This window comes from Bos grunniens, chromosome 21, assembly GCF_055505025.1.
Source record: "Bos grunniens cultivar Pamir isolate PY7600 chromosome 21, Bosgru_T2T1.0, whole genome shotgun sequence".
Classification (NCBI taxonomy): Eukaryota; Metazoa; Chordata; class Mammalia; order Artiodactyla; family Bovidae; genus Bos; species Bos grunniens.
Window position 1 is genome coordinate 34,368,902 of NC_141185.1, and position 22,067 is coordinate 34,390,968.

Here is a 22,067-nt window from a genome sequence, read left to right on the forward strand (position 1 = left end):
AATTTTTTTAGAAGAATGAGTTTTTGCTTTTATGCTCTTTATGGTTTTACTTATTTGATTTCTTCTTTTAGCTATATTACTTCCTTCTTCATCTTACTTTGGGTTTAATTTGTTCATCTTTTTCTAGTTCTGTATAGTGAAAATGAAGGCTGTTGATTAGAGACCTTTCTACCTACTAATATAAATGTTTGATGCTATAATATTTTTAAGTACTGAATAAGATGTATACCACAAGTTTTGACATATTATACTATCATTTTTATTCAATATGTATTCTAATTTTTCTTGTGATCTCTTATTTGAACCACAAGTCACTTATAAATTTGTTTTTCAAACTTATATGTGGGAGTTTCCAAAGAATTTTTTATTATTTATTTCTGATTTAGTTTGAATTTGGCTGAGAACATTCTTTGTAATATTTCATTACTTTAAAATTATTAAGAGCTGTTTATGGACTTTCAGAATATGGTTTATCTTAGAAAATGCTTATGTGTATTTGAGAGAAATGTTATTTGGAATGTTTTATATGTATCAACTCGGCCAACTTCTTACAATAATATTTGTGTCTTTTATATGCTGACCAACTTTTGATTTAATTTTATATATTGAGAATGGAATGTTGAAATGTCTAGCTATAATTGAGGCCCTTCTGTTTTTCCTTGCTGTCTTTTTCAGTTTTTGATTTTATTTTGAAGCCTGTTATTAAATGCATAAATTTTTAGAATTTGTATAGCTTATTAATGAATTGACCCCTTTATGAAATAATCCTCTTAATTCCAGTGATATTCATTGCTCTGAATTGTACTTTGATATTAAAATAGCTACTTTAGCTTTATTTTGATTAGTATTTATTATGGAAACTTTTGCTATAGTTTTATTTTTAGCTTATTTCTTTAAATTTAAACTGATTTTCTTGCAGACAACATGTCTTTCCTTTTTATCCATTATGATCATCATTGCCATCATAGAAATTTATATTCAATAGGATTATTGATATGATTGGGTTTAAATCTATCATTTTGTTACTTGGTTTTATTTGTCTCATTTTTTCTATTTTTGCCTTCTTATGAATTAATAGTTTTCATAGTTCTATTTTATTGTCTTTATTGACTTATTAGCTATACCTTTTTGTTTTGTTTTCCTCATTTTTTGTTTTTTTTTTTTTGCTGGTCATTGCTTTAGTGCTTATAGTATATATTTTCATAGTGTCATGAGCACCTTCAAACAATATTTTTCTTCTTTTCATATACTATAAAACTTTTATAGTTGTGCACTTCCATTTCCTCCCCACTGGCCTTCTTGCTGTTGTTTTCATACATTTTATATCTACATGAGTTATTAACTCAAAATATTGTTATTGTTTTTGCTTTAAACAGTCATTTATCTTCAAGAGTTTTAAACAGAAGAAAAATATATCTTTTGTATTTATCTGTGCTTGTGTATTTGCTCTTTCTATTACCCTTCATTCATTTTTTTAGATCTGGTTTTCATCTAGCATTATTTTCCTTATGCTTGAAAGACTTATTTTAATATTCTTTATAGTATACGTGCTTCTGGTGATGCATTCTTTCACCTTTTGTATCTCTTTAAGAGTCTTCATTTCACCTTCACTTTTTGAAAGGTTTTTCCTTGGGTTAATAGTTTCCCCTGTATTTTAAAGGCAATATTCCACTCCTGTCTAGATTGTGTTATTTCTGAAAAGAAATTTACTGCCATCCTTATCTTTGTTCCTCTAAGTTCCTCTAATATGTTTTTCTGCTCTGTTTGCATTTCGAATTATGCCTGTCAGTGTTTTAAGCAGTTTGATTATGATGTATCTCACTGTAGTTTTCTTCATGTGTCTCCTATTTCTGCTTCGTTGAGCTTCAGGAATCTGAGTGTTCAAATTTTTTGTAAGCTCTGGAAATTGCTCACAATTATTTGTTTAAATATATTTTCCTGATTCTGTCTTCCCATTCTTTCTTTCTGAGATTCTAATTGCATGTAGATAGCTTAATATTGTTTTTGGACTCACTGATGCTTGATTCATTTATTTTCCTTTCTTTATTTTAGATAATTTCCATTTATGTCTTTAAGATTACCAGTTTGTTCTTCTGCAGTATTTAATCTTCTGTTAGCCTCATTTATTGTATTTCATCTCAAGAAGTATGATTTGGGTATCTATGTATCTATTTATATGCATGTATGTACCTATAACTGCATGTATGTGTGTGTGATATCTCTTTTTGTCCTGCTTATTTTTCTCTGCTTTCTTGAACATATGAAGTACCTTTCTAAGTGCTACTGTGGTATGCTGCTGCTGCTACTGCTAAGTCGCTCCAGTCGTGTCCGACTCTGTGCGACCCCATAGACGGCAGCCCACCAGGCTCCCCCATCCCTGGGATTCTCCAGGCAAGAACACTGGAGTGGGTTGCCATTTCCTTCTCCAATGCATGAAAGTGAAAAGTGAAAGTGAAGTTGCTCAGTCGTGTCCAACTCTTCATGACCCCATGGACTGTAGCCCACGAGGCTCCTCCGTCCATGGGATTTTCCAGGCAAGAGTACCGGAGTGGGCTGCCATCGCCTTCTCTGCTACTGTGGTATACTTCCCTACAAATTAAATTATTCATGTCATTTCTAGGTCTGTCACTATTGATTGGTTTATCTCCTTATTTTGATAAATGTCAGATACTGTGAATTTTGGTTTTTGGAATGCTGGACTTTTTTATTCTTTTGAATATAGTGGGGCTTTGTGCTAAGTTGTGTGTAAACAGTTTGATCCTTTCAAGTCTTGCTTTCAGGCTTTGTTAGGCAGATCTAGAAGAACCCTTAGTAATTTAGGACTTAGTAATAGGACTGATGTGGGCTTTTACTGAATCATTATAATTTTGTTCGATTCTCTGTATATTGAAAGGTCTTTTCACTCCACTGTTTGAAAAATCAAACTATCTCTAGTCCTATGGGGTCTCTGAGATTTGCTTGACCTGCTTCTTTTTGGTGGTTCTCTCTCCAGTCTTACTGTTTTCTTCCTGTGGATGTGTTAATGAATATTCAGCTGAAGGTACAGGGATATCCTTTACAGCTCTCTAGAGTTTGCTCTCTCTGTCTCTGCATAGCTCTCTTCTGTCTGGTACTCTGCTTTGTGGCTGCTTGGCCTCCTTGAACTCTGAGCTGTATCTCCTCTACCCAGTGAGACCAGGGCCCCATTTCCTACCCCATATGCACGGGTGCTAAGTCGCTTCAGGCGTGTCTGACTTTCTGCAGCCCTACACAGTGTAGCCCCCCAGGCACCTCTGTCCTTGGGATTTTCCAGGCAAGAATTCTGGAGTGGGTTGCCATGTCCTCCTTCAGGGGATCTTCCTGACCCAGGAATCAAACCTGCATCTCATTTCTCCTGCATTGGCAGGCCGGGTTTTTTACCACTGTGCCACCTGGGAAGCCCTTCCTACCCCCACATGTGACCTAAAACCTGCTTTTATGCAATAAGCTGAAACAGTGGTAGAATGCACCTCATTTGTTTCCCTTCCTTCAGGGATCATGTCCTGTCTGCCTATTTTCCAATTGCTGAAAACTGTTGCATATATTTAGTATGATTTTTTTTTTAGTTGATTAAAGTATAGAGTTTTTGTGGGGAGTGGTCACTGAAAATAATCTATACTTGCTGACGTGTGTGCCTACAGCTTATCCTGTATCCAAAACTAACTTATTTATGACTTTTGTGAAAATATTTTCTTTCTGACATAATCCCTTCTGAAGTTATGCCCCAGATTTATGACTGAGAACATATGTGTCTGCCTAAAAACAGGGCAACATAGAAATATGAATAGGAAAATGAGGTGTGAGAAACTAGCTTTACTTCTTGGGACGTCTACTCAAGTCTGGTGGTACCAGGTGCTTTAGATTGTAGGTGAGAAGTTTTAATAGTATAATTCCATCCTTTGGCTCTTAAACTTGGTATACTCTGCTATCTTTGATTTGAGAGTCAGTGACAATATACATAAACACTAGAGGCTTTATCATCAGGTTAGGGGACTCAAAAATCCATTATGGATTCAGCATTTATATTTATTTCTTATTTTTATTCATGGGTCCTCAAGTAGGTGTTAAATGATACAAAGGGAATGGTAGAAATTTCTGTCTTGGTGTGTCAGTCACAGCAAGAGAAAGCCAAGGTTCCATACCAGAGAACGTGTCTCTTGTTTTCATATCTATTTTCCTGCAGAATTTCTAGAAAATAGCCTTGCAATTCATGGATTCATTTACAGAACTTTTATCATATGTTAATCCCAAAGAAAAACACTACTGTGCCTCAGAATTGCTTGATTCTATACGCCAGTTCCAGGAGGACATACATTTGGGAGTATAGAATAAAAAGTACAACGCTTGTACATTTCCTCGGCTCCCTCATTATGATTAGTCATCTGAAAGTTTATATTTAATTTTTAGCCTTATCAGGGATAAATGGGGTTCATGCATTCTGCAACATATAAAATGTATATTTACTATCTATAAAGGGTCGGAAGTTGGAAGTGTTGATAAAGGACCAATTTTTTTTTTCTACTTAAATTTTTTTTTAATTTTATTTTATTTTTAAACTTTACAATATCGTATTGGTTTTGCCAAATATTGAAATGAATCTGCCACAGGTATACATGTGTTCCCCATCTTGAACCCTCCTCCCTCCCCATACCATCCCTCTGGGTCGTCCCAGTGCACCAGCCCCAAGCATCCAGTATCGTGCATCGAAATGTTTAAAAAGATGAAACCAATCATTTTGTGTTTAATAGATGGTAAAGAACTCCCTTGCCAGTGCACCAGACATAAGAGATGCCCATTCAATGCCTGGGTCAGGAAGATCCCCTGGGAGAGGACATGGCAATCCATTTCAAAATTCTTGCCTGCAGAATCCCATGGACAGAGGAGCCTGGTGGTTTACAGTCCATGGGTTTACAAAGAGTCAGACATGACTGAAGCGACTTAGCACAATCACAAGATAGTATTTACAAATACATAAGAAACAGAAATTCCTGAATTTTGAGAATATCTGTGGCAAACCTTGTGACCCCATGGACCGCAGCACACCTGGCCTCCCTGTCCATCACCAACTCCCGGAGTTTACTCAAACTCATGTCCAGTGAGTTGGTGATGCCATCCAATGATCTCATTCTCTGTCGTCCCCTTCTACTCCTGCCTTCAGTCTTTCCCAGCATCAGGGTCTTTCCAATGAGTCAGTTCTTCGCATCAGGCAGCCAAAGTATTGTAGTTTCAGCTTCATCATCAGTCCTTCCAATGAACATTCAGGACTTATTTTCTTTAGGATGGACTGGATGGATCTCTTTGCAGTCCAAGGGATTCTCAAGAATCTTCTCCAACACCACAGTTCAAAAGCGTCAATTCTTCAGTGCTCAGCTTTCTTTATACTCCAACTCTCACATAGATACATGGCTACTGGAAAACCCATAGCTTTGACTGTATGGACGTTTGTCAACAAAGTAATATCTCTGCTTTTTAATATGCTGTCTAGGTTGCTCATAACTTTTCATCCAAGGAGTAAGCATCTTTTAATTTCATGGCTGCAGTCACCATCTGCAGTGATTTTGGAGCCCCCCAAAATAAAGCCTGTCACTCTTTCCACTGTTTCCCCATCTATTTGCCATGAAATGATGGGACCAGATGCCATGATCTTAATTTTCTGAATGTTGAGTTTTAAGCCAACTTTTGTGCTCTCCTCTTTCACTTTCATTAAGAGGCTTCTTAGTTCTTCATCTCTTTCTGCCATAAGGGTGGTGTCATCTGCATGTCTGAGGTTATTGATATTTCTCCTGGCAATCTTGATTCCAGCTTGTGTTTCTTCCACTCCAGCATTTCTCATGATGTACTCTGCATATAAGTTAAATAAGCAGGGTGACAATATACAGCCTTGATGTACTCCTTTTCCTATTTGGAACCAGTCTGTTGTTCCATATCCAGTTCAAACTGTTGCTTCCTGACCAGCATACAGATTTCTCAGGAGGCAGGCCAGGTGATCTGGTATTTCCATCTCTTTCAGAATTTTCCACAGTTTGTTGTGATCCCCACAGTTGAAGGCTTTGGCATAGTCAATAAAGCAGAAATAAATGTTTTTCTGGAACTCTCTTGCTTTTTTGATGATCCAACAGATGTTGGCAATTTGATCTTTGGTTTCTCTGCCTTTTCTAAATCCAGCTTTAACATCTGGAAGTTCACAGTTCATGTACTGTTGAAGCCTGGCATGGAGAATTTTGAGCATTACTTTACTAGCATGTGAGATGAGTGCAATTGTGCAGTAGTTTGAGCATTCTTTGGCATTGCCTTTCTTTGGGATTGGAATGAAAACTGACCTTTTCCAGTCCTGTGGCCACTGCTGAGTTTTCCAAGTTTGCTGGCATATGGAGTGCAGCACTTTCACAGCATCATCTTTCAGGATTTGAAATAGCTCAACTGGAATTCCATCACCTCCACTAGCTTTGTTCATAGTGATGCTTCCTAAGGCACACTTCACTTCACATGCCAGGATGTCTGGGTCTAGGTGAGTGATCAAAGCTTTGTGATTATCTGGGTCATGAAGATCTTTTTTGTATAGTTCTTCTGTGTATTCTTGCCACCTGTTCTTAATATCTTCTGCTTCTGTTAGGTCCATACCATTTCTGTCCTTGATTGTGCCCATCTTTGCATGAAATGTTCCCTTGGTATCTCTAATTTTCTTGAAGAGATATCTAGTCTTTCCTATTCTATTGTTTTCCTCTATTTCTTTGCACTGATCACGGAGGAAGGCTTTCTTATCTGCACTTTCTGTTCTTTGGAATTCTGCATTCAAATGGGTGAATCTTTCCTTTTCTCCTTTGCTTTTCGATTATCTTCTTTTCACAACTATTTGTAAGGCCTCCTCAGGCAGCCATTTTAATATTTTGCATTTCTTTTTCTTGGGGATGGTCTTGATCCCTGTCTCCTGTACAATGTCATGATCCTCCTTCCATAGTTCTTCAGGCACTCTGTCTATCAGATATAATCTCTTTTTTTCACTTCCACTGAATAGTTGTAAGGAATTTGATTTAGGTCATACCTGAATGGTGTACTGGTTTTCCTACTTTCTTCAATTTAAGTCTGAATTTGGCAATAAGGAGTTCATGATCTGTGCCACAGTCTTCTCCCAGTCTTGTTTTTGCTGACTGTATAGAGCTCCATTTTTGGCTGCAAAGAATATAATCAATCTGATTTTGGTATTGACCATCTGGTGATGAACATGTGTAGAGTCTTCTCTTGTGTTGTTGGAAGAGGGTGTTTGCTATGACCAGTGTGTTCTCTTGGCAAAAGTCTATTAGCCTTTGCCCTGTTTTATTCTGTACTCCAAGAACAAATTTACCTGTTACTCCAGGTGTTTCTTGACTTCCTACTTTTGCATTCCAGTCCCCTCTAATGAAAAGGACATCTTTTTTGGGTGTTAATTCTAGAAGGTCTTGTAGGTCTTCATAGAACTGTTCAACTTCAGCTTCTTCAGCATTTCTGGTCAGGGCATAGACTTGAATTACTGTGATATTGAATGGTTTGCCTTGGAAATGAACAGAGATCATTCAGTCATTTTTGAGATTGCATCCAAGTACTGCATTTCAAACTCTTTTGTTGACTACGATGGCTACTCCATTTCTTCTAAGGGATTCTTGCCCACAATAGTAGATATAATGGTCATCTGTGTTTAATTCACCCATTCCATTCCATTTTAGTTCACTGATTCATAAAATATCGATGTTCACTCTTGCCATGTCCTGTTTGACCACTTCCAATTTGCCTTGATTCATGGACCTGACATTCCAGGTTCCTATGCAGTATTGCTCTGTACAGAATCAGACTTTGCTTCTTTCACCAGTCACATTCACAACTGGGTATTCTTTTTGCTTTGGCTCCGTCTCTTCATTCTTTCTGGTGTTATTTCTCCACTGATCTCCAGTAGCCTATTGGGCACCTGCCGACCTGGGGAGTTCAGTATCCTATCTTTTTGCCTTTTCATACTGTTCATGGGGTTCTCAAGGCAAGAACACTGAAGTGGTTTTCCATTCCCTTCTCCAGTGGACCACATTTTGTCAGAACTCTCCACCGTGACTCATCCGTCTTGGGTGGACCTACACAGCATGGCTCATAGCTTCATTGAGTTAGAGAAGGCTATGGTCCATGTGATCAGATTGGTTAGTTTTCTGTGATTGCGGTTTTCAGTCTGTCTGCCCTCTGAAGGAGAAGGATAAGAGGCCTATGGAAGCTTCCTGATGGGAGAGCATGACTGAGGGTGAAAGTGGGTCTTGTTCTGATGGGCAGGGCCATGCCCCCTAAATCTTTAATCCAATTCTTCTGTTGGTGGTTAGAGCTATGTTCCCTCCCCGTTATTTACCTGGGGCCAAACTATGGTGGAGGTAATGAAGATAATGGCAACGTCCTTCAAAAGGTCCCATGCATGTACTGCTACACTCAGTGCCCCCTGCAACAGGCCACCGCCGAACCATGCCTCTGGCTGGAGACTCCTGGACACTCCCTGGAAAGTCTGGGTCAGTCTCTTGTGGGGTCACTGCTCCTTTCTGCTGGGCACTGGTGCACACGATGTTCTGTTTGTGCCCTTCAAGAGTCTATTTCCCAGTCCTGTGTACTTTCTGGCAGATCTGTGGTGGGGTTAATGGCGACCTCCTCCAAGAGGGCTTATGCCATACCTAAGTCTGCTGCACCCAGAGCCCCCGCCCCCGCGGCAGTCCACTGCTGACCCATACCTCCACAGGAGATGCTCAAACACAGTTCTGTCTCAGTCTCTGTGGGTCTCTGGGGCCTAGTGTGCACAAGGTTTGTTTGTGCTCTCAGCGTCTCTGGTGGAGATGGGGTTTGATTCTAAATTCGAATTCACCTCTCCTGCTGTCCTGCTGGGCTTCTCCTTTGCCCTTGTCCCTTGCTGCTGCCACTGCTGCTGCTTAGTCATTCAGTCGTGTCCGACTCTGTGTGGTCCCATGGACTGTAGCCCACCAGGCTGCTCTGCCCATGGGGATTCTCCAGGTGAGAATACCGGAGTGGGTTACCATTTCCTTCTCCAGGAGATCTTCCTGACCTCACCCTTGTCCCTTATCTACCTCATCTTCCCTGTCTCTCTTAAGACCTGAGGCATGCACCTTCACTTCCCTTTGGCACTTCTGGCTTCATCACAGTCACCTGGCACGGCCTCAGGCCATCTTGAACCTAAATCCCGGACTCTTCTATTCTTAAATTAATGCAAGTCAGTGTGTATACAAATATCCTTGTTTTATAAATTGATTTCACTTTTTGATTCATGAAGACTGACCTCAAATAGACCCTTGATACTTTCCAGATAGATGATAATATTCTATCTACCACTATCATTTTAAAATTTATAAATCACTTCTTGTGTCACTGAAAAAATTGCAACAAGGAGAAATTTGCCACAATTGTCTACTACCACCTTTATCACATGCCCACAACTTTACACTTTGCTGGCTGCCTGGTGTTATGAAGGAAGTAACCATGCTCTTGTCTCAGTGCAGCTCCTCCATTTGCCCACTAGGTCCCATTCCCTCTTACTTACGGAAAGGTGTCACAACAGTTATTTGATACTTCCCCTCTGAGTCACCACTTTTTCTCCTTTTACTAGATCATTTTCCATCAGCATTCAAAAGTGCTGACATTATCTTGACTGAAAAAGATAGGTCATTATTTTGACCTAATTATTTTTTACGTACACATATATCTATCCTTTGAGAAATCCTTTTCCCGTTTAGTTTATTACATAACATTGAGCAGATTTCCCTGTGCTGTACAGTAGGTCCTTGTTGGTTATCTGTTTTAAATACAGCAGTGTGTACATGTCAATCCCAAATTTCCTAATCTTAAATCCCCCTCAAGCTAAAACTTCATTTTTATTCTATATAGCGAGATGCTCAAAAGAACCATTTACATGTGTTGTCTCCCATTATTCTTCCTTTATCTTCTATTGACTCCATACCAATCAATCTGCTTTTCCACCTGATATGCTCTGGTAATATCCACCAATTAATCTCCATGTTGCTAAATCTAAAGGTTAACTCTCAGATGCCATCTTTTATCATTTCTCAGTAGTATTTTACAGAGTTGATGATTTCTTTAAAAAAAAAAAACAAACTTCTGCAACATGGCTTCAAGTTGCCACCTTCTTCTTTGGACCTTCCTACCTTACCAACATTAAAAGACGCTTGTTTCTTGGAAGAAAAGCTATGACAAACCTAGACAGCATGTTAAAAAGCAGAGACATTACTTTGCCAACAAAGATCTGTATACTCAAAGCTATGGTTTTTCTGGTAGTTGTATATGGATGCGAGTGGACCATAAAGAAGGCTGAGCACTGAAGAATTGATGTTTTCAAACTTTTGTGTTGGAGAAGACTCCCAAGAGTCCCTTGTACAGCAGGGAGATCAAACTAGTCTATCTTAAAGGAAATCAACCCTGTATATTGATTGGAAGGACTGATGTTGAAGCTGAAGCTATAATAGTTTGGCCACCTGATGCGAAGAGCCAACTTATTGGAAAAGACCCTGATGCTGGGAAAGACTGAGGGCAGGAGGAGAAGGAGACAACAGAGGAGGAGATGGTTGGATGGCATCACTGATTCAATGGACATGAGTTTGAGCAAGCTCTGGGTGATGGTGGTGAACAGGGATACCTGGCGTGATGCAGTCCATGGGATCACAAACAGTTGGACACTACTGAGTGACTGAACAACAGCCACCACCTCACCAACATATTCCTCAGTTTTCCACTAAACCTTTCAGGGTTCTGGAGCCCAATGTTCAGGGTTTTTTTTTGATCTAGCTATATTCATCTATAAGACACCTCCAAAATTTATATTTCCACCTTGAGCTTGCACTTGAACTCCAGGTTTATGTATCTACTTGTTCATTAAACATCACCATTTGGATGCCCAATAAACATCTCAGACTTTATTTGACCAAAACTGAACTTCTGATCTTTGTCTCTAATCTACCATCTTCTCCATCTTAATAAATGGTGAATATATCCCTTGGCTCAGGTGAAAAATTTGGGAGTTATCTTTCATTTCACCCTTTGTTACATACTATATATTCATCCCCTCAGCAAATCCTGTTGGCCTTACCTTCAGAATATGTTCGTATTCCAATAGGTTGCCACCACAGTGGTCTTACCAAGAGTACATGTCAGCATCGGTGTTCTGTTGAATGACTGTAATAGTCTAATTACTTATGTTACTGGGGCTTCCCTGGTGGGCTCAGGTGGTAAAAAATCTGCCTGCAATAGCAGGAGACCCTGGGTTTGATCCCTGGGTCAGGACGATCCCTTGGAGAAGGGAATGGCTACCCACTCCAGTATTCTTGCCTAGAGAATCCCATGGACAGAGGAGCCTGGCGGGCTACAGCTCATGGAGTTGCAAAGAGGCGGACACAACTGAGTGACCATTTCTACTCTGTCCCTCCCACTTAGTACTCTGTACAGTTACTAAACTGGTTCATGCAAAACTTAAATCCGATTCTATTTCCCCCTTTTTCTCAAAAACCACTAATGACCTGCCCTTTCTCTCAGAGTCAAAGCCAACATCCTTACAATCACGTCAGATTGCCTCATGGCTTTTTTCATTACACCCTTCAGCTTTTTTCCAAATGTCAGCTCCACAAAGAGTTCTGACCACTCAATTTAATATTTTAAAATACACCCCGAGCCCTAGAACTTCCTATTTCTCTTCAATCTTTTTTTCCCCAAAGAACTTACCACATCATTGCATAACATATGTTTATCTATGTAGTTTTTATTGTCTGCCTCTCCCAATAAAATATGAACTCACTGAGAACAGGGCTTTTTCCTTTTACTGTTTTGTCCCAGATTGTAATCTTAGTTTCTACAACAGTACTTCATACTTAATGTTTATTAAAAGAATGAAAGAAATGAGGGGTTTTTTAAAATATATAATCTGGGCAATATATTGTTTTTAAAAATACTTTTATACTTAAAATATTATAAGCTCTATGAATAAGCTCCCTGAAGGAGGGCATGACAACCCACTCCAGTATTCTTGCCTGGAGAATCTCATGGACAGAGGAGCCTGGTAGACTATAGTCCATAGGACTGCAAAGACATGAGTGAAGCAACTTATCATGTATGCACACATGAATATCATATTTTTGATCATAACCTTAGGTATCCAAACAAATTAAAGTATTGAGGTCTATTTCAGTAGTGGCGTTAATAAAGGCATGTGAGTTTGTTTATGTGCATAGGTGTGTTCTTCAACCCCAGCTCCTGCCCACAATCTTTCACTGCTTTGTGCCAAGGTTCCTAGCTTTTCCAAATTTACATACACACAGACACACACACAGACACACACACACAAACACACATACTTTTCCAGACTAAGGCACAGTTACCTAACATAGTTCATATCACTTCTCACCAAGGATCTATCATTTCTGCTACACTCTCTTTACACCCAAGCCATCACCTATGAATTTCCCTCCCCTGGAATGCCCAATGAACAATGCTTATTGTTCCCTTTAACAAATGTGGCCAGTACTGACTTTCTTCATCTGCCTACACTTACAGACGTGAGATTTATCTCAACCTGCCTTGTAATTGACATATGTGTGTCCTATGGCTCTACTGTCTTTCTAAAACACTGACCTGGGAAAGGCAACTCTTACCAAATGTTTAACTACTTACCTTCTTAAGTCCATATTGCTGTGCACTAAGGGGTAAACTCACAATCTAGCTGATTGATGCTCCTCTAAAGTCACGATATCCATCTTCAGTTGGGCTGCTCTGGATTTCCTAATTAGTTCTCACCCCCATTTCTTCACAACAGCTATTTCCAACCTTCTCCATTCTCCTTAAACCTCTGTTCCTGCCAATTTGCTTCTCTCCCCACAGCATATGTCCTAGCCTCCTACTTCAAGGAGAAAATAGAAGCCTACCAACAACTTTCTCAACTTCATGCAACTGAAGCAGCTTATTTGCTCCCACACTTACCCTCTCCTCCTCTCTTTCATTTCAGTGTGTGAATTAGCTGCCTAATGCTACTTTCCCCACCTGTGCTCTTGATCTCCTCACCTTTTTGGTATTCTTACTGTATGAATCAGGGAGAATTCTTTCTCCTGTATCTTCAACTCTACAATGATTTTTGGCTTCCTTCTCCATCAGTACTAAACCTGCTCACCAAACTTTAAAACAGCATCTTCTTGATATCACAGTATTATCTCACCACCACCTTTTTTTATCATCCTTCTTTTGTAGGTACAGACTTTGAAAGTCTTTACCATATTTGTGGTTATTCATTTCTTTCTACTCATTCTTCCATCTACTATATTCTAACTTCTGCCTCTAGCACTACACTGAGACCATTACTGTAAATCTGGGATGAAGTCCTAATTTGTAGGAATGAAGAAGGCTCCCTTTTGATTCTCATCTCTAGTCATGCCTTCCTCAGTGTTAACGTGCCCAAGCTTTCTTCCTCCCCTGACACTATGCACCACATCTTAAGTCTTAGAACATATAGTGATCTGTCTCTTTCTCTGACTTTGAGATTTCATGTCTTGCGACTTTGATTGGTTAGCATTTTTTGTATTCTTCAAGTCTCACTTGAGACATTATTCAGAAAATGTCTCTGACCTTGATCTTCCCCTAGTCTGGGATTAAGTTGTCTGTGTATGTTGTCCCATAGCAAACTGAACTTCCTTTTGCATTCTAATTGCTTATTTAATTGTCTATATCTGCCACTAGATTGCAGATTTCATTGTAGCATAAACCATATCTTCTTGTTTGTCATTATATTCTTGGTTGCCTACTACAGAGCTTGTAGTATACATTCCATGGCATCAGATCAGTCATTGTGATTATTTTGTGTTGTGTTGTGTTAATCACTCAGTTGTGTCTGACTCTTTGTGACATCATTGACTATAGCCTGCCAGGCTCCTCTGTCCATGGAATTCTCCAGGCAAGAATACTGGAGTGAGTAGCCTTTCCGTTCTCCAGGGGATCTTCCCAACTCAGGGATCAAACAAGAGTCTCCTGTACGGAAGATTCTTTACCGTCTGAGCCACCAAGGAAGCCCTATACACACACACACACACACACACACACACACACATATATATATATAATTAATATATATATACTAATTTCAATAATATACCTTTCATGTTTTCCCATTTGCAAACACATTAGGTTTTGTTAGGCAACAGATGCAAACAAGGGTTACATTGTTGCTATAAATCATCACATTGTTAACATTTTTGGAATTCTAGAGAATCACTTGCATACCTATCTTTGATTACAAATATATTTTCCATTGATATAACCAAATTTTAGTATAATTTCTTGATATTAATATTATATGCATATAAATAATATGCTTCCTTGGTGGCTCAGTGGTAAATAATACACTTGCCAATGTAGGAGACATGAGTTTGATCCCTGGGTCAGAAAGATCCCCTGGAGCAGGAAATGGCAACCCACTCCAGCATTCTTGCCTGGGAAATCCCATGGGACAGAGGAGCCTGGCAGGCTATAGTCCATGGGGTTGCAAGAGTCACACACAACTCATAACTAAATAGCAACAATATTTATATACTAGTATAATATAGATATTGGCTATCTTATTACTGTTAGAGTGCCCAGGACATGGGGCCTCCATGATTGCTCTGTGACTAAAGAATCCACCTACAGTGCAGGAGACATTGGAAATGTGAGTTTGATCCCTGGGTCAGGAAGATCCCCTGGAGAAGGAAAATGGCAACCCATTCCAGTATTTTTGCCTGAAAAATCCCATGGACAGAGGAGCTTGGTGGGCTGCAGTCCAAAGGGCCACAAAGAGTCAGACATGACTGAGCAACTAAGCATGCCCAGGACTTAATTCTTGATCCTTATCCCTTTTCCATCATTGTTTTGATAATTTTAATGAATCACATTGTTTAAATATTCTATCAGTTATCTATTGCTCTATAACCAATCACCCTCGAAGTTAGTGGTGTAAAAACCAGTTTATTCTTTCATGGTTCTGTGGGGTGACTGGGTAGTTACTCCTATGGTGACACTAGGTTCTCTTCTGCAGCTTTTATTCAGCTGGACGATAGGCTGGAAGGTCCACGGTTACCTCTTATGCAGGTTTGGCAGCTGTTTCTGGCTGTCATCTAAGTTGCCTTGGTTCTCTTCCTTGTTACCTCATGTCATCCCACAGGTCAGATGATGGAGTTCCTTACAAGGCAGTTTCAGGGCAGTGTTCTAAGAAAGTGAAAAGGAAAGCTCAAAGAACTTTATAGACAACCTCCGAAGTTGTATTATCCCTTCTGCCACAATCTGTTGGTCAAAGCAAGTCATGAAACCAATGTACAAGTAAGAGATGGGAAAATAGATTTCACTCCTTGATGGAAGGAGACCGAAGTTATGTTTCAAAGGTGCAGGCAAACTGGGACAGAATGAGCCTGTGTCTATCTACAGGGGGAAAAAAGCAATTTATATGATAAAGACTCTCAAAATTTTATCTTCTGCCTGCACATCCTTTTTAGGATTAGACTTATATATCTGACTGCCAACCTAACATCAAATGGATGTCTAAAATGAACATGTCCAAAACGGAACCCCTCATCTTTCTTACTCTGGAAAATGTGGTTTAACACACCACGTTCACTATCCCAATTAATAGCAAATCCATCCCTCTACTGCCCTGGTAAAATCCATGATGTTACCTTTGCTTCATTTCAGTTCAGTTGCTCAGTCACGTCCGACTCTTTGTGAATCCATGGACTGGACACACCAGACCTCCCTGTCCATCACCAACTCCCGGGGTTTACTCAAACTCATGTCCATTGAGTCAGTGATGCCATCCAACCATCTCATCATCTGTCTACCCTTCTCCTCCTGCCTTCAATATTTCCCAGCATCAGGGTCTTTTCCAATAAGTCACTTCTTCACATCAGGTGTCCAAAGTATTGACATTTCAGCTTCATTATCAGTCCTTCCAAAGAATATTCTGGACTGATTTCCTTTAGGATTGACTGATTGGATCTCCTTGCAGTCCAAGGGACTCTCAAGAGTCTTCTCCAATACCACAGTTCAAAAGCATCAATTCTTCAGTGCTTAGCTTTCATTAGAGTTCAACTGTCACATCCATACATGACTACTAGAAAACGCATAGCTTTGACTAGACGGACAACAAAACTATTTATTTGTTGGCAAAGTAATGTCTCTGCTTTTTAATATGCTGTCTAGGTTGCTCATAACTTTTGTTCCAAGGAGTAAGCGTCTTTTAATTTCATGGCTACAGTCATCATCTGCAGTGATTTTGGAGCCCCCAAAATAAAGTCTGACACTGTTTCCACATCTATTTCCCATGCCATGATGGGACCAGATGCCATGATCTTCGTTTTCTGAATGTTGAGCTTTAAGCCAACTTTTTCACTCTCCTCTTTCACTTTCATCAAGAGGCTTTTTAGTTCCTCTTCACTTTCTGCCATAAGGGTGGGGTCATCTGCATGTCTGAGGTCATTGATATTTCTCCCAGCAGTCTTGATTCCAGCTTGTGCTTCTTCTAGCCCAGCGTTGCTCATGATGTACTCTGCATAGAAGTTAAATACGCAGGGTGACAATATACAGCCTTGATGTACTCCTTTTCCTATTTGGAACCAATCTGTTGTTCCATGTCCAGTTCTACCTGTTGCTTCCTGACCTGCATATAGGTTTCTCAAGAAGCAGGTCAGGTGGTCTTGTATTCCCATCTCTTTCAAAATTTTCCAGTTATTTGTGATCCACACAGTCAAAGGCTTTGGCATAGTCAGTAAAGCAGAAATAGATGTTTTTCTGGAACTCTCTTGTTTTTTCAGTGTTCCAGCGGATGTTGGCAATTTGATCTCTGGTTCCTCTGCCTTTTCTAAAACCAGCTTGAACATCTGGAAGTTCATGGTTCACATATTGCTGAAGCCTGGTTTGGAGAATTTTGAGCATTACTTTACTAGCGTGTGAGATGAGTGCAATTGTGTGTTAGTTTGAGCATTCTTTGGCATTGCCTTTCTTTGGGATTGGAATGAAAACAAGGTACATCCATAATTAATTTCAAATATGGCACAAGTTCTTTCTTTTTGCCTCCATTAAGAAGACCTTTCTTTAGTAAAGATTTTTTACAATAAAAAATTTGTCAAATGATTTTCTCTACATGTGATTCTTTTGAGTTTTTCATGAAATTTAGATGCTATTAAACCGTAGGGCTTTCCATCTTTATTCCATTGGTTCAAAATATATGTATATATACACACACATATACATATCTACTTAAAAATAAGAGATCTATGAAGAGAATCTTTCCATGCTTAAGATATTGCATAATAAAGTTGTCAAATTTTAAAATGAAATAATATACATATCATTTGACCTATTATAGCTTATATTTTTTTGTTATATCTTTGCTTTTACAGGAATAATTTTGGAAGTCTTTCTGTTTTCAGGCTTTAATTTTCATAATTATCTATAATTAAATAAAATCTTTACTAGCTGTGGTTTATTTTATATTAGGTTTTATCATCACTGAATACATCAATTAAAGATTTCCAACTGATTTGAATGAAAATCAACCAACATTAAGAGAACTCACTCCTAAAAAGTCCATTGCCATTTACAACATGGTAGTTACTCATAGGGGATACACTGTATTGCTAAAGTTTGTTATTTTTTTTAAAATGTATATATGTATATATTACTTGTATATATATGTACACATATATATATACCATTTATAATAAATTTTCAGAACTTCTATTTTCTTTGTAAAATATCATCCCAAATTTGGACTTTTGAATTATATATGTTCTACAGTCAATTACAACATATTTCTATTTCATAAGGATCTTAATTAATTACATTGTTCTTTTCATTTTGATTATAATGCCATATTCCCCAAAATTTGCATTCAGATTTTCACTGCAAAACAAGTAATTTTACTTTTATTGTTGCATCTAACCATGTGGCATTTGAATACCTACAAAGGAGTGAAACTTTAAAAGCTTTAATTTTAACTAGATGAAAAAAGTAATCCAACCATTAGTAGCTTAACTCATTTTCTATTTGAAGAATCTGATGAAACTCATATAGCACCAGCATCACTTAATTATTCACAAATCTCTTCAACTATTGGACCACAAGAAAACTTGAAATAGAAAATAAGCAAAAGTAATTTAAAATAATGAGCATTGATCTAAATGGAAAGCCATTCTTCATTTAGTCATCTATAAATCTACATCTGTCAACTAGGAAGTAATTCGGGGGAAAAGTCTTTGTAAAATCCTTACTGATGCTTCATCATCAGGTTTATGTGTTCTGCTTTCCATGTGGCCTGCGGTGTTAATAATACCACCATCGTGCTGGTGCTAAGTCACCGCCATGAGAGATGGTAAATATCAACAAGAGTTTGTAGAGTTGCATATTTATCATCAGCTTTCTTGAGGAATGAAAACTCAGTACTTTTTGTTATTATTAAACATGAATTTGTTGTTTTGTAGTTCAGCAAAAGCAAAGTGGGGCTTCCCTTGTGTCTCAGGCACTGAAGAATCCTCCTGCAATGTGGGAGACCAGGGTTTGATTTCTGAGTTGGGAAGATCCCCTGGAGAAGGAAATAGCAACCCACTGCAGTATTCTTGCCTGGAGGATCCCATGGACAGAGGAGCCCGGTGGCGTACAGTCCATGGACATGACTGAGTGATTAACACAAAACCAAAATAGTTTGTTGAAAACTATTATGAAATGGTTACAAGATAATAAAAAAGATCTAGATTTCTGCCATACAATATGACATATATTAAATGATAAAGCCATGGTAATAAGAAAGCTCAGAATCTTTTCTAGATAGGACTAGTCCATTTCTGATTTCCCCTTTTATTTCACAGGTAATTGTGATTATCAATACTGCCGTCTGAAGATTTGTTGGTACTGTGTACACACACAGACAGACAGACAGACACACACACACACGAATGGTCAGCAAGAATGACAGTGCTGAATGGCCTGTCTTCTAGGGAGCATGAGAGTTACCATTTGTAAGGGAGCATACTTCACTTTGTCAAAGGAGCATAGGGTCTTCTCTTCACCCCACACTAGTTCATTACTACACCCTATTTTCCCTACTTTCAAAATTTATTGAGAATCTTAACATATCCACAACTTGGCTACCTCTCTGCTTCAAGTAACCATCGTATCTACCTGGATTCCTGAAACAGACTCTTAACTAGTCTCCATGCTCTACCTTTGTCCTTCAATGGTCTATGTTCAGTAGAGCAGCCAACTGATATTTTAAAAAATTTAAGTTATCACCCTTCCTTAACTTTGTTGGAGACCCTGCAGTGACTTCCTAATTAACACAGAGTAATAGTCAAAATCCTTGTTCAGTGTCTAAAATCCCACTCCATTTGGCCCCACTACCCCTCTGAACTCATCTGCTACTCTCCCTTTCTTATTTGCTGCAGCCACAGAGGTCCCCAAATATTCTAAACATCTCCCCAGAGGCCTTTTTCCCTAGCTGGTGCTACTGTCTAGAGTACCCCTTCCCCAGATGTCCTCTTGGCAAAATTCTCTCACTTTAAACCAGAAGACAGATTCAAACCTCATCTCCTCAATGGGATTTACCTGACTACCCCACTGCCATCTGAACACACCATATCTTACTATTGACCCTCTGCACTCTGTTCTACTCTCCCCCTTTCCCCCATAGTGCTTATCAGGGCTGATACCACTCCAGCATTCTCACCTGGGAAATCTCATGGACTGATGAGCCTGGCAGGCTACAGTCCATGGGGTCACAAAGATCGGACACGACTGAGTGACTAAATGACATATACTATATTAACTATATTACTGGTCAGTTTAGCCTATCATAATTCTGTCATACTGTGGTAAAACAAAAAGACTACCATGACTTACAATACCAACCTTGTATTTGCCTGGCTTGACTGAGGCTCTGCTGCAGTGTCTTCTTCATTCTGAAAATATCATGCTGAATTGCCTTTCTTCTGGTACAAGGAGGAGAGACAGCAAAAGCTTCTGCTTAGAAATAACACCCATCCCTCCCACTGACATTTCATTAGCTAAAACAAGCAATATGGCCAAGCCTGAGGTCAACAATGTAGGAAGTAAAATCCTCCACAGAAGGGGGCTTAATACTAGTTGATGTTTATTATTTATTGTGTGCTCCTCCCACTAGTACCTCAAGGCCAGGGTTCTTTATCTGTTGTGTTTGTTTTTTCCCTGATAAATATAAGTACCTAGTATGGAGATTGTCACCTAGTAGCTAGAAAGTAAAATTTTATTGGATGAACGAATGAATGAGAGAAAATACAGTTTTCTGTATGGTTTTGCAATGCAAAACCATCCAAAATGTTAAAGAGTTGCCATCATTGTTGTGCACAGTCATTCAGTCATGACTGACTCTTTACAACCCTATGGACTATATCCTGCCAGGTTCCTCTGTCTGTGGGATTTCCATGCAAGAATACTGAAGTGGGTTGCCATTTCCTTCTGCAGCTGATCTTCCCAACCCAGAGATCAAACCCCCATCTCTTGCATCTCCTGCATTGGCAGGCAGATTCCTTACCACTGCACCACTTGGGAAGCTCCAGAGTTGCCATGGCTACAGTGAATGTTGTATCTATTACTTAAAAAAAAAAAAAAAGATTATAGGCTTCTCTGGCAGTTAATTTATTGTTGATTTTTAACTTGCAGTGAGATATAAGAATATGCTGGAGGATAATGAATGATATTCATTATGACATTTGTGATCAGGGATGTGGGTTTGCAGCTGGTTCTGTAGCTTTGTTACTGGCTACTTGCCTTGGGAATGTTTATTTTGTTAACAGAATCTGTATAGCAATGCACCTCACCCTAAGGAATGTGTCATGATTAGTCTAGGCCAATAATGGCACTACTTTTCTCCTTTTACTCTTTACAGACTTTGTTCTGGGATGATTTCCCCAAGGAAAAGTTTGCAGAGGACATCTTGGAATTAATTTCCTTCCTAATGAAAGAGAGTTGCATAGTGAAAATACCTTTTTTAGCCTTCCTCTCCCTATCTTCCATCTTGGATGCCATTGGGTGAAGATGACATGATTGGAATTATGGCAGCCATCATGTGACCATGAGGTGACAAACATGGGGTAAAAACAAACACATGGACAATGAAGGGTTGGAGCAATGGAAAAAGCCAATGTCCTTTGTGTCATCATTAAACTCCCAGAACTACCCTGCAATTGCCAGCCTACAGAATTCTTAGTAAGTAAAGAATGCATAATCTTAAACAGTGGTTCAAAACACTATAATTTAGGTATTCTGTTCTAGTAGCTGAATGCATCCTAACTAAGATCACTTGGGTCAAAAAAGCTCATAAACAAATATTATAACATTTCATAGTACAACATGTTTCAAAAATATGTGACATGCGTAAGGAATACAAATTAAGAGAATAATTTTGGCATATTGCCAGGATATTTGATATGATTAAAATACTAGAATGTAAATAAACTAAATTGACTAAGGTTGGCTAGCACCACTGACTCAGTAGATGTGAACTTGGGCAAACTCCAGGAGACAGTGAGGGACAGGGAGGCCTGGTGTGCTGCAATCCATGGGATCACAAAGAGTCAGACACAACTTAGCTACTGAACAACAGCAGCAACAAAAATGGAGGGAATTTTAGGAAATAATTAACTTGAGTTTTGCTTACATTGACTCAAAGAAGTAGCTTGAATATTTACTGTGTGTCAACCAGCTATTTTAAAACTGCACAGAATCAATCATAAATTGAAACATTCTACTCATGGCTTATCACCACTTTAATGTGAAAGTACAAAATACATAGTAATTATTTTAAAATTTACCTAGCATACAAGCTTGACTTGCAACGGTCTAGTACTAATTGGAGCTAAATATGGTTTTATGGTTTTGCAGGCAATGGGGCATAACTTTTGGAAGCATCTGTAAATCAATACAAGACTTTGGGAGTTAATGTATCTCCTTTGAAAAATGGAGATTTGGCTGCAAATTCAAAAAGACACTGT

At 38.8% G+C, this 22,067-nt stretch overlaps 1 protein-coding gene across 13 annotated transcripts in view; it reads left to right on the top strand.

The window, feature by feature from the left end:
* The window catches only part of LOC147349347 (uncharacterized), a 690,773-nt gene that overhangs the window by 387,216 nt on the left and 281,490 nt on the right, over positions 1-22,067 (top strand). For 2 of the 13 annotated variants that reach the window (XR_015150404.1, XR_015150416.1), the window contains one exon: positions 20,963-21,260. The exons of the other annotated variants lie outside the window; for them this stretch is intronic. The gene's annotated coding sequence lies outside the window, so the exon portion shown is untranslated. Of the gene's footprint in view, positions 1-20,962; positions 21,261-22,067 lie in introns of those variants that run through there. 13 annotated transcript variants of the gene reach the window in all.